The sequence below is a fragment of the Haliotis cracherodii genome, unplaced genomic scaffold (assembly GCF_022045235.1).
Source record: "Haliotis cracherodii isolate W230 unplaced genomic scaffold, xgHalCrac1.p SCAF_1, whole genome shotgun sequence".
NCBI classification, from domain to species: Eukaryota; Metazoa; Mollusca; class Gastropoda; order Lepetellida; family Haliotidae; genus Haliotis; species Haliotis cracherodii.
In genome coordinates, this window is record NW_027266264.1 from 2,547,905 (window position 1) to 2,569,261 (window position 21,357).

The following is a 21,357-nucleotide window of genomic DNA, read 5'->3' on the forward strand; positions in this document are numbered from 1 at the left end:
ATAGTCATAAAGGAATAGAACTCCTTTATCAAAATCAACATGAATTTGTCAGAATACCAAGGCAGTAATGCATTACCTTTCTATATATTCGGCATTTAAATTTTCATCTCTTAATACTAAAATTTCCAGAACGTAATTGCGTATCTCTATGACAACGTTATTCCACAACGTAACAACAACGTTGCAAATTAACGTTGTGATAACGTTGTGCTTTGGACATTACAACACTTTTTGTAAATGATGTTTAGGAAACCACTTGTAGACCTACCATCTCTTAGTTTTATTCTTTTTAAAGATATATATCTATAACGAAGTTATCTGTCTACTAAATGTTGTCACAAGCAATATTACAGTTAAAAACAATTGCGCCCATTTTTTGCGGCGTGAGAGCGACTGCGGAAAAGTTCAGCCTGTTGCCTCGTGAAGTGACGTCAGAATGACGTCACATTGTCGCGGAAGAATTGTTGTCACCAGCCATCTTAGTTCAAGCTCACTAAGAAGTCTACAACCAAGAGATTGTGCAGCAACTGGAACTGGACAGATGATCTGTGAATTCGGATGAGGTAAGTTAATTTTTGAGAAGCAGCCTCCGCTTGTTGATATGTTTCTGTACAGGCAGATCGTCAAATGATTAAATGTATCGTATTATTCAGCAGTGGCAGGGTTTAGAATGAAGTTTGCCGGTCACTTTCACTGAGCGTCAGTGACGATATTAATATTTGATACACAGAACATAATGTATATAGAGGCGAAGGAGGCCCAAGACATTTTCCCATATTATTATTTTATGGATACCAAGGGTAATTACCAAGGGCAAGCAGTAGATATGTTTGACCAGAATTCAGTCTGGCGGCGTTTTGTGGCCGTCATATTATGTTCGGGTTTCGATCGTAAACGTGTAGGTCTGTAAATAGGCCTAACGTATGCATCGCCTACTGACCACTGACAGTTATCGCCATTTCTTCCGTGTTATTTCGGAAATCATTACCATTCAAAGTTTACTTGTACTAATCCCTCGGACTTTGATTTTTGTGAAACAATGTGGCTCATTCAGGACATGGGAAAGGTTTAGTAGATTTCTCTTATACAGCGAAGAGAGGGAATCAAAACAATGGAAGTATTTTCAGATCGACTCTCTGTAGGCTACTAGTTATAGCCTTAGTCTTAATGCGCTCAATGATGTTATGAAAAGTTGTATTTTCGGGAAGAGATAGAAACATACTTGTTGTTTCCGAAAAGGCCTAATTAGCACAGACTGAAGTAGCCTAAATGTGGACCATCAGGTTGTTGGTGCTGACTATACATTTTATTTTAGCAAGGCTCTTATCATGGTGTAATTTTATTATTTGCAAAAAAAGAATCAATTCATCATTTTCCGATAACTAGATATATGTCCGACTCCCTTCTAATGAAAACGAGCAATAGTAAAACGAGTCTCTCGTCGCGCGCTATAACGGGGTGTTTGCGGTATTGTCATATTGGTGATGATAAGCTAGTCGATAGTTAAAAGTTAAATATCACCATATATTGTCAGTGAGTTGGTCATCGTTTGTTGATTATTAAGGTGAGATAGGTGTAGCCAATGTGCACCAATGAAAAATACAAAGGAATTGATAGCAACCCTATTCGTTCGGTTTTCGATCTCCATATGCTGCTACGTATAGGCTACCATACTAGGTCTACAGAATTATATATAACGATATTAAACTGTATTATGTATTATAATAGACGTAGTAACAAATAAATTTAAATAAATATTTACTGAGCTGTTTCAACTTCGTCTGGTATTGTATAAGCTATTGCATTTTGTTAATTTTCCCATGTTTTCTAGATCTATCTTTGTAAATATTACAACATAGATTCTATATAATTATCCTGGCATATTAATATGGAAAATATTAAGGTTAGTATTAAAAAAAATAATCACAATTTTAATTAGGATAAATACCCCAAAGTGTTAACACTTCTATTCATAATTCATATTCAACATTCATGCTTCAAATATGGGAACTATTTATTTTATTTGGCAATATATATTTTTCATTTATGTATATATTTTTCAAATAAGGTTTTAGAAACTTGGCCAACATATTCACTTGAATCACTAGTTTGTGATGTACAGCAGAGAGGTAAAGTGACTGGTTTGAATAACTACAGTTGATCTGTTGACTGATAAAACTATTTGCCAATACTACCACTAGTTACATCATACTCTAAGTAAATGTGATTTATCTATACAGTACTGGTTTATTTATACTTTGTGGTTTCTGTTTTTCTTTTAGGTGGAGAAAACAGTATTGTGGGAGCATATTTGTTTAAAGTACATCACTGACAGAAAGGTATGTATGATGCAATAATATATACAAACATCTTCAAGAATTAAAATTTAGATGATTCTTATTTAATTATACCAAAAGTCTAAAGGGCGGGGGTATAAAGTTACACCAATGATTCAGTGCTAAAAGCTTTTCTGCTTATGTATGATCCAAGAGCATCATGTTATTACTGTCAGCGCCTTCGCACTTTCAGCAGTTTTTAACTGTTTAAAGACTGACATCAGACATCAAAATATTATTTGGGGAATGCAACCATTATTTTGTTATGTCAGAAATATGTCCCTTGCCTTGCCATTTTATAACATTTGTGTCATTTTTTATTCAGTTACCAAGGCTTAAGGAGAGACTATGGATACAGTTGAAGATCATCCCTGTGACTTTTCATTTGAGGACTGAAAAGGCTCCTCAGCCACTCATCCCAAGTTCTGACTTGTCATTTAATAAATAAATAAAGGTCACCTCAACCAGAATTCTATTGTCATTTCGTTGCTGGGAAATGGATCTTAGGACATCAGATGCATAGACTATTCTGTTTGTCACAGTGTTGCTCTAAATGCTGAATGTATGGGGTAAGGCCAAGAAAATTTAAATGTTTCAATTTGTGCAGGGCTTATTGTTTGATGGTTTTTTAATTTGCAAATTCGTGGGGAAATCAAATATCTTTTAATTGTGTTGAAACATTTGTGAACAATTTGCACATAGCCTTGAAAACTGTTTGGGAAAATAAATATATAACCAAATTGTACAATCATGTAATTTAAAACATTTAGATTTTTATCTTGGCCGTATTTCAAACTCTGCCAAAAGAGTGCATTTCATTGACTTGCTGTTTCACGGATATGGTTAAAGTGAATTCAGTTTGCAGAATGTATTGCTTGGTACCTGATGTCTTAACTAGATTGGTACAAACATTTCAGGCTGCCTGGGAGGTATTGAGGAATAAGACACGGACATTGCAACAACGTGCTGCAAAGTCTGTAGTGTCGCCATATGTATGCGATACCTACGTTGTCGCGACGTTTGGGATGAACGTTGTAGCAACGTAAAAAATGGATGTTGTGACAACGTCTTGATTTGGTTGTATTTTGGTATACGCACAACGTTGTAGCAACCATTCTGGGAGTCTACAGATTGACGTTGTGACAACGTTACATCACAACGTTGTAGCAACGTAAAAAATGGATGTTGTGACAACGTCTTGATTTGGTTGTATTTTGGTATACGCACAACGTTGTAGCAACCATTCTGGGAGTCTACAGATTGACGTTGTGACAACGTTACATCACAACGTTGTAGCAACGAAAAGTCAACGTTGTCACAACGTTGTCACAACGTAGAATTGTTTGCTGGGCTAGTGGTTAAAGCGTTCGCTTGTCACGCCGAAAACCCGGGTTCGATTACTGACATGGGTACAATGTGTGAAGCCCATTTCTGGTGTCCCCCGCCGTGATATTGCTGGAATATTGCTTAAAGCAGCATAAAAAAAATACTCACTCACTCACTCATACCTATTCTATTCAAATCACATCCTATTTATCCATATTTAATGTAAATACTGAAATGCCTGGAGTATGCAGCTTCTGTTTGCTTTGTACTACAGCTAATGTGTTGATATTGAAAGAAAGTATATTTTTAAATACCGTTTAAAGCGAGTCAAGGTCTCCAGAAACCTTTGTCTGCCTGTAACTCGTGCTTGTCATAAAAGTAGACTGACATCATGAAAGGATGGGTGGTTTGATTGATTGCGTGTCATCGTACCTCGATAGTAATTGCTCTTGCTATCACCCACTGGTTTTCTAGTTCAGGTTATGACACTTCTGGCCTTCGTGACGTAGCAACAACAACGTCGTCATTAATCTTACTGTGGCGTACCCGTTCCCAGCCCACCGTGTCTGATTCATACGCAGCTTTTTAGGTATTGTCTCAAAAAACATTTTTTACGACAGTCCGTTCAAAGTTTGATCAAAAAGGTTGTTCCCTTCCTGTAGTGTTGTTTGATTAACTATGGTTATTTCCCAGTCATGTTTCTGACAGCCCTACACATGTCAAGCATATGTCTACATTGTTGTATCATGTATACAACAAATTAAGGTGGGATTTTTTTTATCTGAAGGAAAAAAATACATACATTATTCTGGCCATACAAAAACAATGAGAATGAAATACTTCTGTTTTTGTCTTTTTTATTTATTGTTGTGCAAACATTTACGCGAAGACTGTTCTCAAAAATGTATTCTCATTGGTTGATGTATGAATAGTATATCCAAAATGTATGGTAGAGCCAGGTTTTCGACCATCATATCAAAATTACTTTCTCTTGGAAAGCAGTTTCTTCAATATATTGTGTTTCCTTCCTATGGATGTGAATCCTACATTTGACCTGCTTGTTTTCTTCCTATGGATGTGAATCCTACATTTGCCCTGCTTGTTTCCTTCATATGGATGTGAATCCTACATTTGACCTGCTTGTTTCCTTCCTATGGATGTGAATCCTACATTTGACCTGCTTGTTTCCTTCCTATGGATGTGAATCCTACATTTGCCCTGCTTGTTTCCTTCATATGGATGTGAATCCTACATTTGACCTGCTTGTTTCCTTCATATGGATGTGAATCCTACATTTGCCCTGCTTGTTTCCTTCCTATGGATGTGAATCCTACATTTGACCTGCTTGTTTCCTTCATATGGATGTGAATCCTACATTTGCCCTGCTTGTTTCCTTCCTATGGATGTGAATCCTACATTTGCCCTGCTTGTTTCCTTCATATGGATGTGAATCCTACATTTGACCTGCTTGTTTTCTTCCTATGGATGTGAATCCTACATTTGCCCTGCTTGTTTCCTTCCTATGGATGTGAATCCTACATTTGCCCTAGTTGTTTCTGGGTTTGTCGGCACCAGACCCATGCACGTGGGTTTCACTGACGTGGTAAACGTTTGAGACCTGCATCACATCTGCATCCCCTATCACATCAAGCTGACACGCCGTTTCTGGAATAATGTTCAGAGCGGCGTTAAACCAAACTCACTCACTCATGACTGAATTCCTCCGACTTTCCCATGATTGGTTTTCACAAAGATAAAAACTCTCTGCGCTTTCAACTTACTGTCTTCAATGCTTATAATATGTTGGTGTTGTTGATTGGACGAAACAAGAAATTCAGGGTACTGACACCTTCACACGAAGAATCATGTCAGATAGTAGATCCCACCACCCCCGCTCTTCCCTCAATCGCTTATATTTACCAATCATTATGGGAGGACGTGGTTTGATTAAAGTGGAGGGTCTTCGTCATAGAATTGTTTTGTGCACTTTTGCACACATTTATTTGTCTGATGATACTCTTGTGAAGCATGTCAAGACTGATGAAAACAAGGCATTCCACAGTTTACTTCAACGAGCCAAGGATGTGGGACATAATCTCAATGCTCATTTTGCTGGTGGTTCTGTACTGCTGGACGGTACAGAAATTAGCGTCAACTAAGCGAAGTGCCAATTTTCCAAGGAGAGTGCAGTGTGTTCGGAGGATCAGCAACCCTGCAGAGTCCTTCGTTTGGACGAAGTCGGCTGGCCTGCATAGTGAAACAGAAGGATTTTCGTTTGCTGCTCAAGACCAGTCACTTCTCACTCGAAACCGTCAATGTGTGATTTTGCATCAGTATGGAAATATGAATATGCAATGAATTTAATGAGACTGTCGAACACATAGTCAGTGGATGCCAAGCTTTGGCACAAACACAGTATCTTAAGCGACATGATGGAGTGGCTCGATCATTTTATTACCGTCTTCGCCATGCCTGTGGTTTTGACACAGAGGTCCACCCATGGTACGACCCAGAATATGTGGAGGGCATTGAATCTTCTGTCCCTTTTGACACTAATGTGATTGACAAGGTTCAGGGAAAACATGGCAAATATGCAGACCTCGCTTTCGAAATGTAACGCTTGCATCCCAAGTACCAAGTTGTCCGAATCCGAATTGTTCTTGGTGTCTTAGGTTTGGTACCTCCCAATCTGTTGACTGACACTGGGAGAGTTCCCGGGTTTGCTACCAGGAATACAGCCCTTCTGGCAATCTGGGTAATGCAGCAGGCTGCAGTGTTGGGAAGTCTTCACACTCTCCGAAAAGTTCTGGGTGGGTTTGACTAGGCACCGCTCCCTTGGAGAAGTCCCATTCGCTGTCTGTGATGCGTGTGGAGGGGGCAAGGGCCCTGAACTGATGATGAGCCTAACCAGCCTGACTGTGCCAGGATCACCAAAACCCTCTTTGCTGCATTTTTTTAAATAATAATAATAATAATTATAATAATAATTATAATAATGATAATAATAATTCGCCAGGCTAATTAGGGTGCATCAGGGCAACTCTCGATGTATCCATAACTTACCCACTGTCAAACCACACGTTTCCAACCTTTTAAGCTTTTGTAGGATATTTGATGATGATGATGATGATGATGATGATGATGATGATATGTATGCATCGCAATACGTTCACATAATGCATTCAATTGGACACATTATATATTAATACATTGGCTGTATTACATGTGTATCCTGCCTTCCATCTCTACAAGCCCGTTATAGCACGCCTCACCTTCTCACGCTAATCAGGTGCCACTCAAGGATCCCCGCCAGTATCGTCACGTGATCCTGACATCCAATCTTCAGTCCCATCACCGAGTGGCACGTACAAGCAGAGTCTGGAACCCGAGTGTACACAGTCCCTACCAATCCTGTTCAGAAGTCGCTCCAGCGTTACAATTACAAAAAAAGATTGCCTATTTTCATTAGAAATTTCTCCGCCCTGAACAGAATTGAGACAATCAAATTAAAGAAACACATGATTTGAAGAATATTCAAATTTCAAAGATATAATTTTGTCGACAGACAGTCTTATTGCATTAAGGACAGAAAAAGAGGACATACTTGTAAAAAGCACACGTAACACGACCTCCAACGATTATTGCCAATTCCGTTATGTCTGATAATTATTCTGGATGAAAACGCTGCACGGGATAATCGTATAATGCGCATAGATGATGGATAGTCGCCGTAAGATATTCAATCTATTTGACCTCAGACTTGACCCGCTATCAGAGACTTCCAATAACGGGAGGCGAACAACAAAAAATAAGACCCGTACAAAAAAACGTTCCGGCGCAAGGTGCTGAGCAAAGTCGAGTAATTTTCGCATCCATGTTCCGTTTTCATGCACGGCTGAAACATGCGTAAAAATTGGAGAAGTGTTTTATAGAAGGTAGAGAATATGTCGAGCGGAGGGATATGAGTGCGTCGCCTCGGCAGGGGTGTTATTTCTCATTAAGGCAACGGTCGACGCTCCGCGCAGTCGAGGTGCCGGGCCACGGCCAACTTGCACAAATCACTATATCAAACTCGATCAAAGTTTCGCGCCATTTCGCGCGTGAGGGACGGTGGTGAAATATTAACCAATGTTAATTGGATTATTCGGGAAAGTTTATTAAGTTTTTCCACCTTCAGTACCCCATTAATTAGGGTTTCATTACGGCATCGCGCCCTTACACGACCGTCAATTAGATTGTCCAGAATTTATAAACTGTTTAGAAATCACAGAGGGGCTATCAGGCTAGGGTGATCGATGGCTATATGTCGGCGGTGGCACCGGCGTGAGGAACGCTGCTGAAGAAATCTAATTTCATCTGCTATTGTTGTGGGAAACGAAGGCGTAAACAAAGCAGCTATGTAGAACAACGCTATGTCACAATCGGTAAATAAGACGATGGGGAAAATTGGGCCGTGGCGTCCGATCTTTGTACACGGTGGCCAGTGAGTGATAGAGCTCAGGGGACGACTCGCTTACAAACATCTCACTTTTTCCCATATCCTCAGCTTGCCAAGGAAGTCTTATTAGATTTTCCGGCTTTCAAGACAAAAAGTCATATTTTTTCAAATTATATTGGGAAATTCAAATAAAGTTAACTCCTACCTACTAGAGAGTCCGGGGTCTGGAGATTTAAGAAGAGGACGGGATGTTGTTTGAAATCAGCAGCCCGGATGTCATTACCACACGACATCTCGCGTTCCATTGTCGCGGTGTTCGGTCACTAATTCCTGCAGCTTGTTGACAAGGTTTTGCTTATGTGTGTTTTTCTCCCTGACAAGTCACTTTGAATATATCCAATACCTGTCTGCCTGACATAGGAATTTGGCTGGAGACAAGCTTTTGCAAAACATGTAACATTGGGAATTTCAGAAAACAAGAACTCCGTCTTGGGTGGATAAATGTTTCGTATCTCATTTTCATAATACGATTTTAATTTGATTTTAATTTGACTGCCAGGTCGATAGTGATCGTTTGCGATAGGAGTATATACAGAGATAAATCCTATGTAAGTATATACAGAGATAAATCCGATATAAGTATATTCAGAGATAAATCTGATGTAAGCATATACAGAGATAAATCCGATATAAGTATATACAGAGATGAATCCGATACAAGTACGGACAGAGATAAATCTGATGTATGTATATACAGAGATAAATCCAAAGTAAGTATATGCGGAGATAAATCCGATATAAGTATATACAGAGATAAATCCGATATAAGTATATACAGAGATAAATCTGATATAAGTATATGCGGAGATAAATCCGATGTAAGTATATACAAAGATAAATCCGATATAAGTATATACAGAGATAAATCCGATGTAAGTATATACAGAGATAAATCTAATGTAAGTATATACAGAGATAAATCCGATACAAGTATATACAGAGATAAATCCGATGTAAGTATATACAGAGATATATGCGATGTAAGTATATACAGAGATAAATCCGATATAAGTATATACAGAGATAAATCTGATATAAGTATATGCGGAGATAAATCCGATGTAAGTATATACAAAGATAAATCCGATATAAGTATATACAGAGATAAATCCGATATAAGTATATACAGAGATATATGCGATGTAAGTATATACAGAGATAAATCTAATGTAAGTATATACAGAGATAAATCCGATACAAGTATATACAGAGATAAATCTGATGTAAGTATATACAGAGATAAATCCGATGTAAGTATATACAGAGATAAATCCGATATAAGTATATACAGAGATAAATCCGATGTAAGTATATACAGAGATATATGCGATGTAAGTATATATAGAGATAAATCTAATGTAAGTATATACAGAGATAAATCCGATACAAGTATATACAGAGATAAATCTGATGTAAGTATATACAGAGATAAATCCGATGTAAGTACATACAGAAATAAATCTGATGTAAGTATACTCGTATATACAGAGATAAACCCGATAAAAGTACGGACAGAGATAAATCCGATGCAAGTATACACTGAGATAAATCCGATATAAGTATACACAGAGACAAATCCGATATAAGTATACACAGAGATAAATCCGATACAAGTACAGACAGAGATTAATCTGATGTAAGTATATACAGAGATAAATCCGATGCAAGTACGAACAGAGATAAATCTGATGTTACTACCTACAGAGATAAATCTGATGTAAGTATATACAGAGATAAATCCGATACAAGTACGAACAGAGATAAATCCGATGTAAGAATATACAAAGATAAATCCGATATAAGTATATGCAGAGATAAATCTGATGTAGGTTTGTACAGAGATAAATAAGATGTGTACGGATAGTTAAATCCGATACATGTCTATAGAGAGTTAAATCCGACATTACCGTATACAGCGTTATATCCGATGTATGTCTATAGAGAGTTAAATCCGACATAACCATATACAGCGTTATATCCGATGTAAGCATAAGTGGGAGCCAATTTGTATGAACGTCGGAACTTTTTATCACTATTTTTTACCTCGAAGGATGTACGACTAGATCTATACACAATTTCATTTAATACGTGTGACTTCATGTTTACACTGACAGCCAAACAACAACCTGCGGTATCGCTGAATGAAGTACTTACTCAAATGGAGAGGTGACATGAGCATATGTTTGCTCACTTTGTTCTACGGTCACATCTTTTGTAGTTTGTTTACAAGAAGTATAATCAAATAATATCATTATTAGACGAGCAGGGTATATCAATATCGTGTTTTGGTATGACGCGGCCGGGATTCGAACCCCCGACATTCCGCTCTCAAGGCAGACGCTCTACTACGAGACAACGGAGGGGTTGGCGCGTCGTAATACATTTACATCAAGTACAAGACGTCAAAATGGCCGATACGATAAACGTGACGGGAGAGATTTCCCAAGTTGTTCATGAACTTGTGTCGATTAAAAGTGTGAGGCATCATTGATCTCTTGGTGCATCATGGAAAAGTGACTATTATAATGTGTTAAATAGATACTAAAGTCAATTTATAGAATCAGCGCTATAGACTGCTACTGTTGACACCGATCGAGTCGGTACTACGATAGTTTGGATGTGCATTTCTTCATTTTGTTCACTTGGATAAGTCTTAGGGAGGATATTTTGTAACGATCTTGCAGTCAAAGTCTCTGCCCTCTCTCAATGTATGCTAAAACGCTCAGGAGTTTAAGAGACTAAATGATCAAACACAACGTTTTCTGTGTGCATTCGTGCTGGGGAAATCCTAGGGGTTTCCGCTGGAGTGAAGAAGTAGTCCGTCAGAAGTTTACGTCATTTCAAGAATACTTTCCTGAAAAAATGTATGAAAGTCAAATTGTGTCGTTCATACGGTTATATATTTTTAATTTGAAGTTAACACGATATACGGATTTTCCATTGAAAGAGAGGCCGGTCACATGACCGCGAAACCGACGTTCATAAGCGTCACAATATGACGTCTATACGTTCTTCACGAGTCGATTGATAAATAGATTCACAAAAATATCTTAGTCTTGTGAGGAGAACACTAATGTTATCAGAATTTCTGAGACTGAGCTTTAATGGTATAAACTATGTAGAAACTATGTTAGATAAGATCCATATTATGATTAATTATGTATAAATAATGATGCATAAATACCATTGTTTAAATAACGTTGTACAAATATGATGCATAAATACCATTGTTTAAATAACGTTGTATGAATATGATGCATAAATACCATTGTATAAATAATGATGCATAAATAGCATTGTATAAATAATAATGTATAAATAGCATTGTATAAATAGCATTGTAAGAATCACAGTAATGTCCACGCCCTGTTCGTTATTCTTAACGTTTGGTGGCCATGTTTATGGTTACACTTAAATACAAAGAAATGAAGAGAAATTATTGTGTTTATATAATATGGGCCTGTCAGCAGGTCACCACAAAGGGACGATGCTCAATGAGTAGTTTAGTGAGTGACTGAGTGAGTGAGTTGTGTTTAACGCCACTTTTAACATTATTCCAGTTATATCACGGCGTGTCACCTATTGTGCGAGGAAAGCCCGAAGTGATGCAGGTCTTAGGTGTTTACCACTTCAGTGAAACCCGCGAGCACGGGTATGGTGCTGACAAACCTAGAAACATAATCTGGGCGAACCGGGATTCGAAACCACAATAATAGGTTTCTGGCGTACCCGAGGGACGCAACTCTGCACAGCGAATCAAGGCGCCTAAGACCACTCGTACAAAAGAGTACAAATTAAAAAGTATGTACACATAAAGTATTAATGTGTGATAAGATGACGGTATGTTATGCATGAATGTATTATATGTTTTCTGTTTTATGTTTTCGTAGGTTCTTAAGATCTCAAGCGTTTTTACTGGACAACGACCTCTTAAATGTTTACAAATTAGACTAGTTATTCTGGTATTGGTAAGTATACAAGTCTATGTTTTAACAGAGCCTGGCACAGTTCACATGCCCGGTCTTCTTTATTTACTTTGTTCCAACGACCGGTTTCAGTTGTCAAATCATTGTTGCATGTTCTGAATTTAAAGATTGGGATATACTAAAAAAAATGTCATGTAAACGTATCTTTCACATTTTGGCTTTTCTGTCAAATACTGATAAATGTAGCCTTTACTGCGCAATGCCATGTTGCATCTCCATTCTTGTAGGAATTGATCCTGTAGTACCTCACCTACCTTAGCAACCAGCCATGTGTTATTACAGGTAACATGGTTGTAGAATATCTGTGTTAGACCATAGTTATTTAATATAGTTTTAATCCATTCTAGTCAGGTATTACGTTCAACAAAATGATAAATTATTTGTGAAAGTTTCTTATCACACGTAAGTGTTGCGATGTTATGGCAGAATTTAATTCCACGTTTTGAGATAGTTATGTGTATGGGTTTCCTGCCAGGTAATTCCCCATGAACCATATCATTTGGAGTTGATGCTCTGAATCCAGTAGCAAATGTTTTAAAAATTAAATGAACACGCTCAATCTTTTGTAATTTTTCGTATCCCCATATTTCTGAACCATATAACAAGATAGGTGATACCATATAATCAAAAGCAAACATAAGGAAATCGGCTTCAATTTGAAATAAATGATTATCGAACAAAATACAGAATCACCAGTATAGACAAATCAGTGAATAGGAACGCGGAGCTGACTGTTCGTATATTTCAGTCTTGACTGTGTGGCATGTGCAATTCAGAAATATCTATTAAATCTTTTTCTTTGTTAAATACGTTTCAGGGTTGACTACTGACATCCGTTTTACGATAGTTCCACATTGACAAGGCAAAATAATGACAGATGGTCATTTATGGAGTGATGATCGCTTCTTGCCATTTGTCATTCTCTTGAAAATGTTAAGTTATAAGCTGTAAATTTCTCATTTAACTCGTCAATCGAGACTCTTCGTTTCGTAAAGCGCCATTTTTGCTACTTGACCATAGTATATTCCTTTACTTCCAATAGCGGTCTTGTAGCTTTGAAGAATATTTATTTATTTTATTTTGTATATAATCACATCCAAATGTATGGTTAAGATTTTTCGCAACCCTAAATATTTTTTTAGACTTTTGTTTATATTGTCTAAGATTTAGCAAACTCGGAACTACATTTGAAGTCTCAAATACAACGGGTGGTGAAACGTCCCTGTGTGTTAGGTAGGGAGAATTTACGTTTCAAGGTTTTACATTTGTAATGAAAAAAAGAAATTTCCGGTATAAAACTACACAAAAAGTATATAATAAATAGGATATTCCACGTGTCTCGTGAAATATCCTCCATTATGTGTTAGGTAGGGAGAATTTACGTTTCAAGGTTTTACATTTGTAATGAAAAAAAGAAATTTCCGGTATAAAACTACACAAAAAGTATATAATAAATAGGATATTCCACGTGTCTCGTGAAATATCCTCCATTATATTAGTATATCCTCTAGAATAAGTCAAGCCTCTGAACCGCCACTCTAATTGTCATAACGGTGAAATCCCCAGGGAAGACCCCGGACAATTGATGGCCCGCGAACCTAGTCACGGAGTTCATCTCCACGAAGCGGCGTCTTTTGACGGAACCGTTGACGTTTATTTAGAGGAGGACGCTCTCTGATTTCCTGAGTTCCGAAGCCAGTCCCGGGACATACAGTCGGTCTACATTTACAGGCTGACGGGCTTTCCCTTCAGCTTGGTCATGGCAAACACTGTTATAGTTGTACTAGTTGTGTCTACCGGTCTGCGTGTGACACGATCAGCTGATTGACAGATCACATAGCCGTCCCAACCACGTGCAATGTCCAAGATTCTCATCACACAACCGTCGTTTATCATACGGTAGATTTGATATTATTGTCATCAAATAGGACCCCAGAATATAGAAGATATCAGCTGAGATGCGCGTCATACAGCTGTCACGGCGAAACGACTATCGTGATATCGCGGGACGAAATTGACATATCTGCAAGTGAAATCGACACGCACCTGCCCAAGTCTCGTTATACAAGTAAGGGATCGTGACAAACTGTTAAAAGTGTTTTCCTAATAACTAAGATATACAAGTTGTTTGGTCTGTATATGAAACGTATACAGTTAATACCACCTTCACCAATATATGGCATGATTATCTTAATACTGATACACAATCGGAATAAAACATTGTATATTTACATAAAATAAATGTTTTGGTGTGTTATACGAATGATTATATTCAAAATTAAAATGAAATTTCAATCGTTTTGTTTCGAAATTCATCCATATATTTTATCCTCGGTTATCCATTGAATTTTATTTTCCTTCCACATATATGATAATAGAATGATGGTATCAACTGGCTAACCGAGGGTGGTCTTTCGTGCAAGAATATTTGTCATTCATCTTATTTACATAAACATACATGAAAGGGCTTATGACTAAAGGACATCTGGATGTGGTTTAATCACATCACTGAATATACTACTTGACAGCAGACTGTTTGTCTTCTCTGTGCAACGGTCGTTGTTTGGCTAATGTGGCTTAAGAATTGACTTCCATGTTTTGTGAGGTCTCTTGGAGTTTGACTGAACTCAACTTTATTACGCTCAGGCCACAGTCTGTGGCACAAGAGGTACAAGGCAATAATAAGATATATAATGTACAGCGTATATACATGTACAGATCTGTGCTTGGTGGTAGCAAATATATACACAAAATGGAGATATATAATATAGAGTAATACAGTATTTTGCCAACACACAATTCATTTGCAGCCATAACGTTATTGCAAAATTTAGATATTTAAGCTATTACAGTCATAATTCATTTGTATTCATTTGTTTTGACAAGACAAAAATATTTATGAACAAAACATGCCCTGGCTTTTTCCAAATGCCTGACACACAAGTCTGTTACAAGTTATTACCACCTAAGAAAGTACTGTCTTTAACTTTAACACACACACACACACACACACACACACACACGCAGACACGCACGCACACACGTTCACACACACACACACACACACGCACGCACGCACGCACGCACGCACGCACGCACACACACACACATTAAAATATTGCCCCGAGGCCATAACGCATGAACGTCGGAGTCGGTAGCTATTTGTGTGATTTGACCATTTGGTCACTGGGATTGGTTGTGGCTAAGATATTCTGTCAGGGACATTAGACAAAAACACTTTTCCAATGTTGACAAAAATGTGAGTGTCTAAATTAAATCTGTATTTATTCACATTAAGGAATCTCCGGGGAATTCTCGGCAGGGGAAGCAATTCGCCATTGTTTACGTCCTGTCTATAGTAAACTTAGTTTCGTATAAAACGTGTGAACGTCGAAATGTCGCGTTCATGCGCATGTCAACGTCATGTGACTTGCTTCTCGTCCAGTAGACGTAGGCGAACTTGACACAATAGATGAAGATGTAAACTGGGAGGTAGCGCACTAGTCCCCACATGAGTGAGTGAGTTGTGTTTTACGCCGCAGTCAGCTATACCACAGCGCTGAAGATCCGAGGTAGAATAGATCTTCAGCAACCCATGATTGCCGTAAAAGGCAACTGTGCTTGTCGTAAGAGGCGACTGACGGGATAGGGTGGTCTGGGTCGCTGGCTTGGTTGATGCATGTCATCGTATCCCAGTTGCGTGGATAATTAGTGGTATTGATCACTTGTTACCATTTACAAGTACATGACGAAATCGCTGGCGTAAAATGCGCTTCACGAAAAGTTTTACCAAATCTCAGGTTCAGAGTCTGCGATAGTTGACAAAGGGCGCCATAATTTCACTTTGGATCTATACGGTTATAGCAAACTTTAATATCGAAGTGGTCAAACATGCTTAACAGGACATCACATGGAGATGTGTATACGCTCCCCATATTAAACAGGACCTTATGATCATTTCGATATTCTCAATATTTATCTGGGAGATGTTGATACGCTCCCCATATCTCACAATCAACGGCTCCTTTGATGTTGTGTTGACCTACCGCATCTGTGCCACAAGAGCTTATATTAGGAGATGACTGTGTTTGTAATGAATATCATACAAATAAGATGACCGAAGTCATCTGGTCTCTTCTCGGGAGGGTGTCAAATTCACGACCTCTCACTTGCGACATTCCTTTGAACCTGTTTCGCAGACAGCCCTTTACAGTAAGACGGGGTGCTTTACCTTGTTTCTTAGAACTGTCCTTGTTCGTAGTAAGTTATATTTTGGAACAGTTCGCATGCGTTAAGTTTAATTGATCAAGTTATTTCCAGGGTATAGTTGCTCCAAGTTTGTCCTTGTTTGCTGATCAAAACATATAGTGTTTTTTAGCTATAAAAGATACATTGGTCCATACTTACAAAGTACAACTATGTCTACGTTCATGTGTAGTTTTTTTTATATCTCAAAAGCTTTGACAGATCAGCATTCAAGTATTACAGTCTGTGTATGTGTGCGCGTGCGTGTCTGTGTGTATGTCTGTGTGTGTGTTTTATGTGTGTGTGTGTGTGTGTGTGTGTGTGTGTGTGTGTGTGTGTGTGTGTGTGTGTGTGTGTGTGTGTGTGTGTGTGTGTGTGTGTGTGTGTGTGTTAAAGTTAAAGTTATGATACGTGCACATTGCATACAGATAATGGTATTCGGGCCCGCGTGTGTGTGAGTGTGCGTGTGTGTGTGTGCGTATGCGTGTCTGTGTGTATGCGTGTCTGTGTGTGTGCGTGTCTGTGTGTGCGTGTGTGTGCGTGCGTGTCTGTGTGTGCGTGTGTGTGCGTGCGTGCGTGCGTGTGTGTGTGTGTGTGTTAAAGTTAAAGACAGTACTTTCTTGGGTGGTAATAACCTGACAATGACCTTGCCACGTAAACAGCTCTTCTGGGCCTATGTTCCTGTTGCGATCTTTGGTATCGAACGTTTTGCTGTTGCTGTTGTATTTTTTGTATCATCGAATTCAGTGAGGGTGAATCTTGGTCATGTTGATATTTCCCCTTGATCTGGACACTACAAACTTCCGTCATCTATTCCATCCAGTGTTATATTCGGGGACAGGCATCTACAAATCTTTCACGTTTAAGCAGCTAAGGGCACGTCATCCTGTTTCGCACAAGTTTCGCTGTGTCAGCACAGGGAGAATGCTGTTGTCAGTTGATTCCCATGTTGAAACGCGAAGGTTAACCCAGAACTCAGCACCAAGAGAACAAAATTTTGAAATTAGTAAATAACCACACAAGATCAATAAACAAATTATATTCAAACGCACAGGATTAGGTTTATAATCATAGAAGGTGATAGTGTTAGTCAAATATGTGGCAGAAGCAAAAGATATAATAGGTTCTGTTACTCAAGTCACTCACGAGTGTTTTGAATGAGACACGTGCTCCGTTTTTGAATCCAGGTGAGGTGAAATGTGGTTTAACGTCGCGTCCAAGATTATTTCACTTATATAGCGACGTGCATGCACGTGTGTGTGTGGCTGCTTGTACTAGTCCGGACTGATGCCGATTTATAGTGCTAGCACACTGAGATACCATGCCGCATAAATACCCCACTCAGACACAGTATACTGACTCCGAGCCGACTAGTCCATGTTTTAGCCCCTTAATGCCGAGCGCCAGACAGGGTAACAACAAGTACCATCTTTTAACGTCTTTTGGTGTGATGCGACCGGGTATCGAACCCCCGACCTTCCGTTCTCCGGGCGAAAGCTCTACCACTAGACCACGGAGGCGGTCTTGGATCCAGGAAACAGTTTTGTAAGCAGACAGAAAAATCGGTGTTTTCCGACAGGTTGTAAGTCAGGTCATAGAAGGAGGTCTCGAATCGCCTTTATCCATGTACAGCGTACCATCTAGAATCTGCTACATCGAACCTCTCGAATCATGTTGTGAATCGACAACTGTAAACAAGCTCCTCACAGCGGAGCTCTGTTTACCGGGATGGTAACGAAGGTGTCAAGCGCTGTGACAGAGTTTAGACTAATAACAACCACAATTAAGGGAGGTAACTCCAAAATATCAGCTGTCAAGGTCACGACCAAAGCTCGATATTGTACGGGGGCTTCAGTCGACCTACTGCCACTTACAGTCTTCAGAAATAAAGTTAAATATATACTGCCACACAACAGTGCTATAAGCAAAGAATTTAATAAAATACCTACAGGTCTTTCCTTCGCGACAGTTCAAGGGACAATCCACGGGTCAATACTGCACGAACCCCTACATGTGTAACCACACCACATACAACTGCCACCCGTGAAGATCCGGAGTAGACTAGGACTTCAGCAACCCATGCTTGCCGTAAAAGGTTACTTATGCTTGCCGGTGATCAGGCTCGCTGATTTGGTTGATGCATGTCATCGTATCCTAATTGCGTTGATTGATGCTCATGGTGTTAATCACTGCATTGTCTGGTCCGTTACAGACCGCCGTCATATAGCTGGAATATTGCTGAGTGTGGCGTTAAACAACAAACAAATAAATACAACAGCGGGACGACGTCAAGATGACCTATGTTTGTATAGGTTATGGGTGTATAAACACTCTATGAAATGTTGAGGGCGCGAACAGTTCCAAAGTTGCTTTAAAATACTGTTAATAGACTAGTTTGTAACGATGCCACGCCAAATGTAAGTTTTTGTTACCACAGAACACACTTCAAACAGTCGGCCGCTATCTGAGAGTACAAAAGTATTAATCAAAAGTTGGGAAAAAACACTCAAACGAATCTCGGAGCTTTGAGACTCCTATGTTAGTTTGACAAAGTGTAGTCTTTTTATCAAATAATCTGATGTACATTGTCAAATGTGATCTCACAACTCATCGAATTCCAGATTAAAAAATCCCGACTGATGTCGTGACAGCTAAGCGCCAACGCGATACCCATTATGCAAAACTAATTCCCCTTAAAAGACGATAGAATATTTTTCTATGGTGTGAATTTGGATAGGAACAGGCCTCACACAATGCAATAAAGCACATTTTACTTCTAAATGGGGACAATCGCTCCCTCGCGGCCTTGCATTGATCATGGGCCATTGCAAAACTCGAGTCTAAACATAAATACGCTTTCTTATGGTATTCAAATGTGATCCAATGTAGTTCAAATCTTTACAAAACCAAATAAAATTTATTTAATGCCAAATTAACGCTCCCTGGGACATCAATCAATCGTTGCGAGTTTTTTTCACCATGTGCGTGTTTGCCTATGCTTGGCCATTCCGCTTGAATCCAGCGCTGTAAAAGTCGCAACTTTTGATCGACTAGTACTGACTACGGCGGTGCCTCTGTGCTTGAACACTGTAACTCGGCATTGCTAAACGCTTTTTTCATGATCTGTTTTTTCAGCTAGGTTTATGGTTGATGTTGAAATATTTCGCGTGAGTCTTTGTTTTATGTAGAGTTTTTGTTAAAATTTAGTCGAACAGGAAAAACATGAATAAAAATTTACATTATAAGGTCAGAACATGCATCAATCTATTGGTAGTTGTATACTTTACTTGAACGATAGAAGTTTGTGAGACTCGACCAGTATTTGTAGAGTAGACGGTGTAGGCAGTTCTAATGGTGTTGCGTCGGTTCGGGTTGGAGCAGTGTCGTTGTGAGTGAGTTGGTTTAACGCCGCTTTGAACAGTATCCAGTTATATTATAGTATGTCAGCTTGATGTGGGAGGAAAGCCCGAAGCGATGTACGTCCTCCACGTTTACCACTTTGGTGAAGACCCGTGAAGATCCGGGGTGGAATAGGTGTTCGGGTACCCGTTCTTGCCGTAAAAGGCGACTATGCTTGTCGTAAGGGGCGACTAACGGGATCGGGTGGTCAGGCTCGCTGACTTGATTGATGCATGCCATCGTGTCCCAATTGCGTGGACACACACACACACACACACACACACACACTTGACAAAATAAGTGACTTTATTGTGTTCTACCACGGACCTATATAACCGTTCTATAGATCCGTGGTTCTGGTCAGCATTTCTCGAGTTCACGCTCAGGTTCAAGTACATAGAACCTGGTCAAAGGGAGACAACCTATGCGTTACAAGGTTTTAGTTTCAATTTCAGCAGCAGCTCTATCCATCAAAACTCCAAAACGTTCATAAAAAAAGAAAACTGCTAACAGTGAGCAGAAAACAAGAAGTGCTTTGACTTAATAGAAATATATTAATATTCATATTCTTAAATCAAGGCAACGAGTTTCTGAAAAGGAAAAAGTTGTTGTAAACAATCGCATCATCAAAGAGGCAGCGCGTAGAGAAGCGTCTCTAGTTACACAGTAAAGAGCCGGCGATGAACACAACCGAGTAGCTGTCATCACTCGGGCGCCATTTGCAGACACGAGCAGATTACAGTCCATCCCGGGCCGTTCTTGTACGACGGAGCGTGATTTACATCGTTAACGGACAAACTAGCACAGCGGCAGCAGCCAGCGGAGACAGTTAGCTGTTTCAGTTGTAAAATAATCCCAACACGCGTTTAGATGATGGGGACTGTGTTTGTCCGAGACAAGGAAATTACCTTTACCCGTGGGACTCGACTCCGAGAAAGTTTCAGATCGATATCGCCGGTGAAACGCTTTGCCATGGGTTTTCAAAAAAATGAGAAGTTGTTAATGTTTATGAACACGTAGGTGTTTATTTCAGTTGACATACTGAATAAATATCGAGGGGGGGGGGGGGGGCATGTTAGGCTCATCTTGGACTACGAAAAATAGTTATAATTAATATATTGTGTGCGATCGACTAAATTCATCTCATTTTGTTTTTAGCTAGTTTATATTTTTCAGCTATTTATAAATGCACAGCAGTATACTTGTAATGCAATTTTTGATACACGATTTTTTTTTATAATCCTTATGAGTGAGTAAGGATTCAAGACAGCTTTAGACAATATTCCAGTGCTGGGAGGAATGGCCATATTACATGTGGCACAGGTCGCAGGTGTCCCCATTGACATCGGACAAGAGGAGTGAGTGAGTTGGATTAACGCCGCATTGAACAGTATTCCTATAGGCTCCTAGGTATCCCAGACCCTAGAGAAACAAATTTAAAAAGGAGTCCACTTCATTTGGCAAGTCTAGATTGCCTCAGCTCCAGGAGTTAAGAATTGTTCTGGGCTCCATTTGGATTTTATTCTTTTTATTTTGTAGATATATATTTTTAAATAAGATAACTTTA

The 21,357-nt window shown here is 39.1% G+C and overlaps 1 long non-coding RNA gene across 1 annotated transcript; it reads left to right on the forward strand.

Annotated features, from left to right (window-relative positions):
• Window positions 1-482: 482 nt before the first annotated feature.
• On the forward strand, window positions 483-2,888 carry LOC139458837 (uncharacterized). Its single transcript, XR_011652674.1, has 3 exons — window positions 483-563; window positions 2,283-2,339; window positions 2,662-2,888. It is a non-coding gene; the product is annotated as an uncharacterized lncRNA (long non-coding RNA).
• Window positions 2,889-21,357: the final 18,469 nt, after the last annotated feature.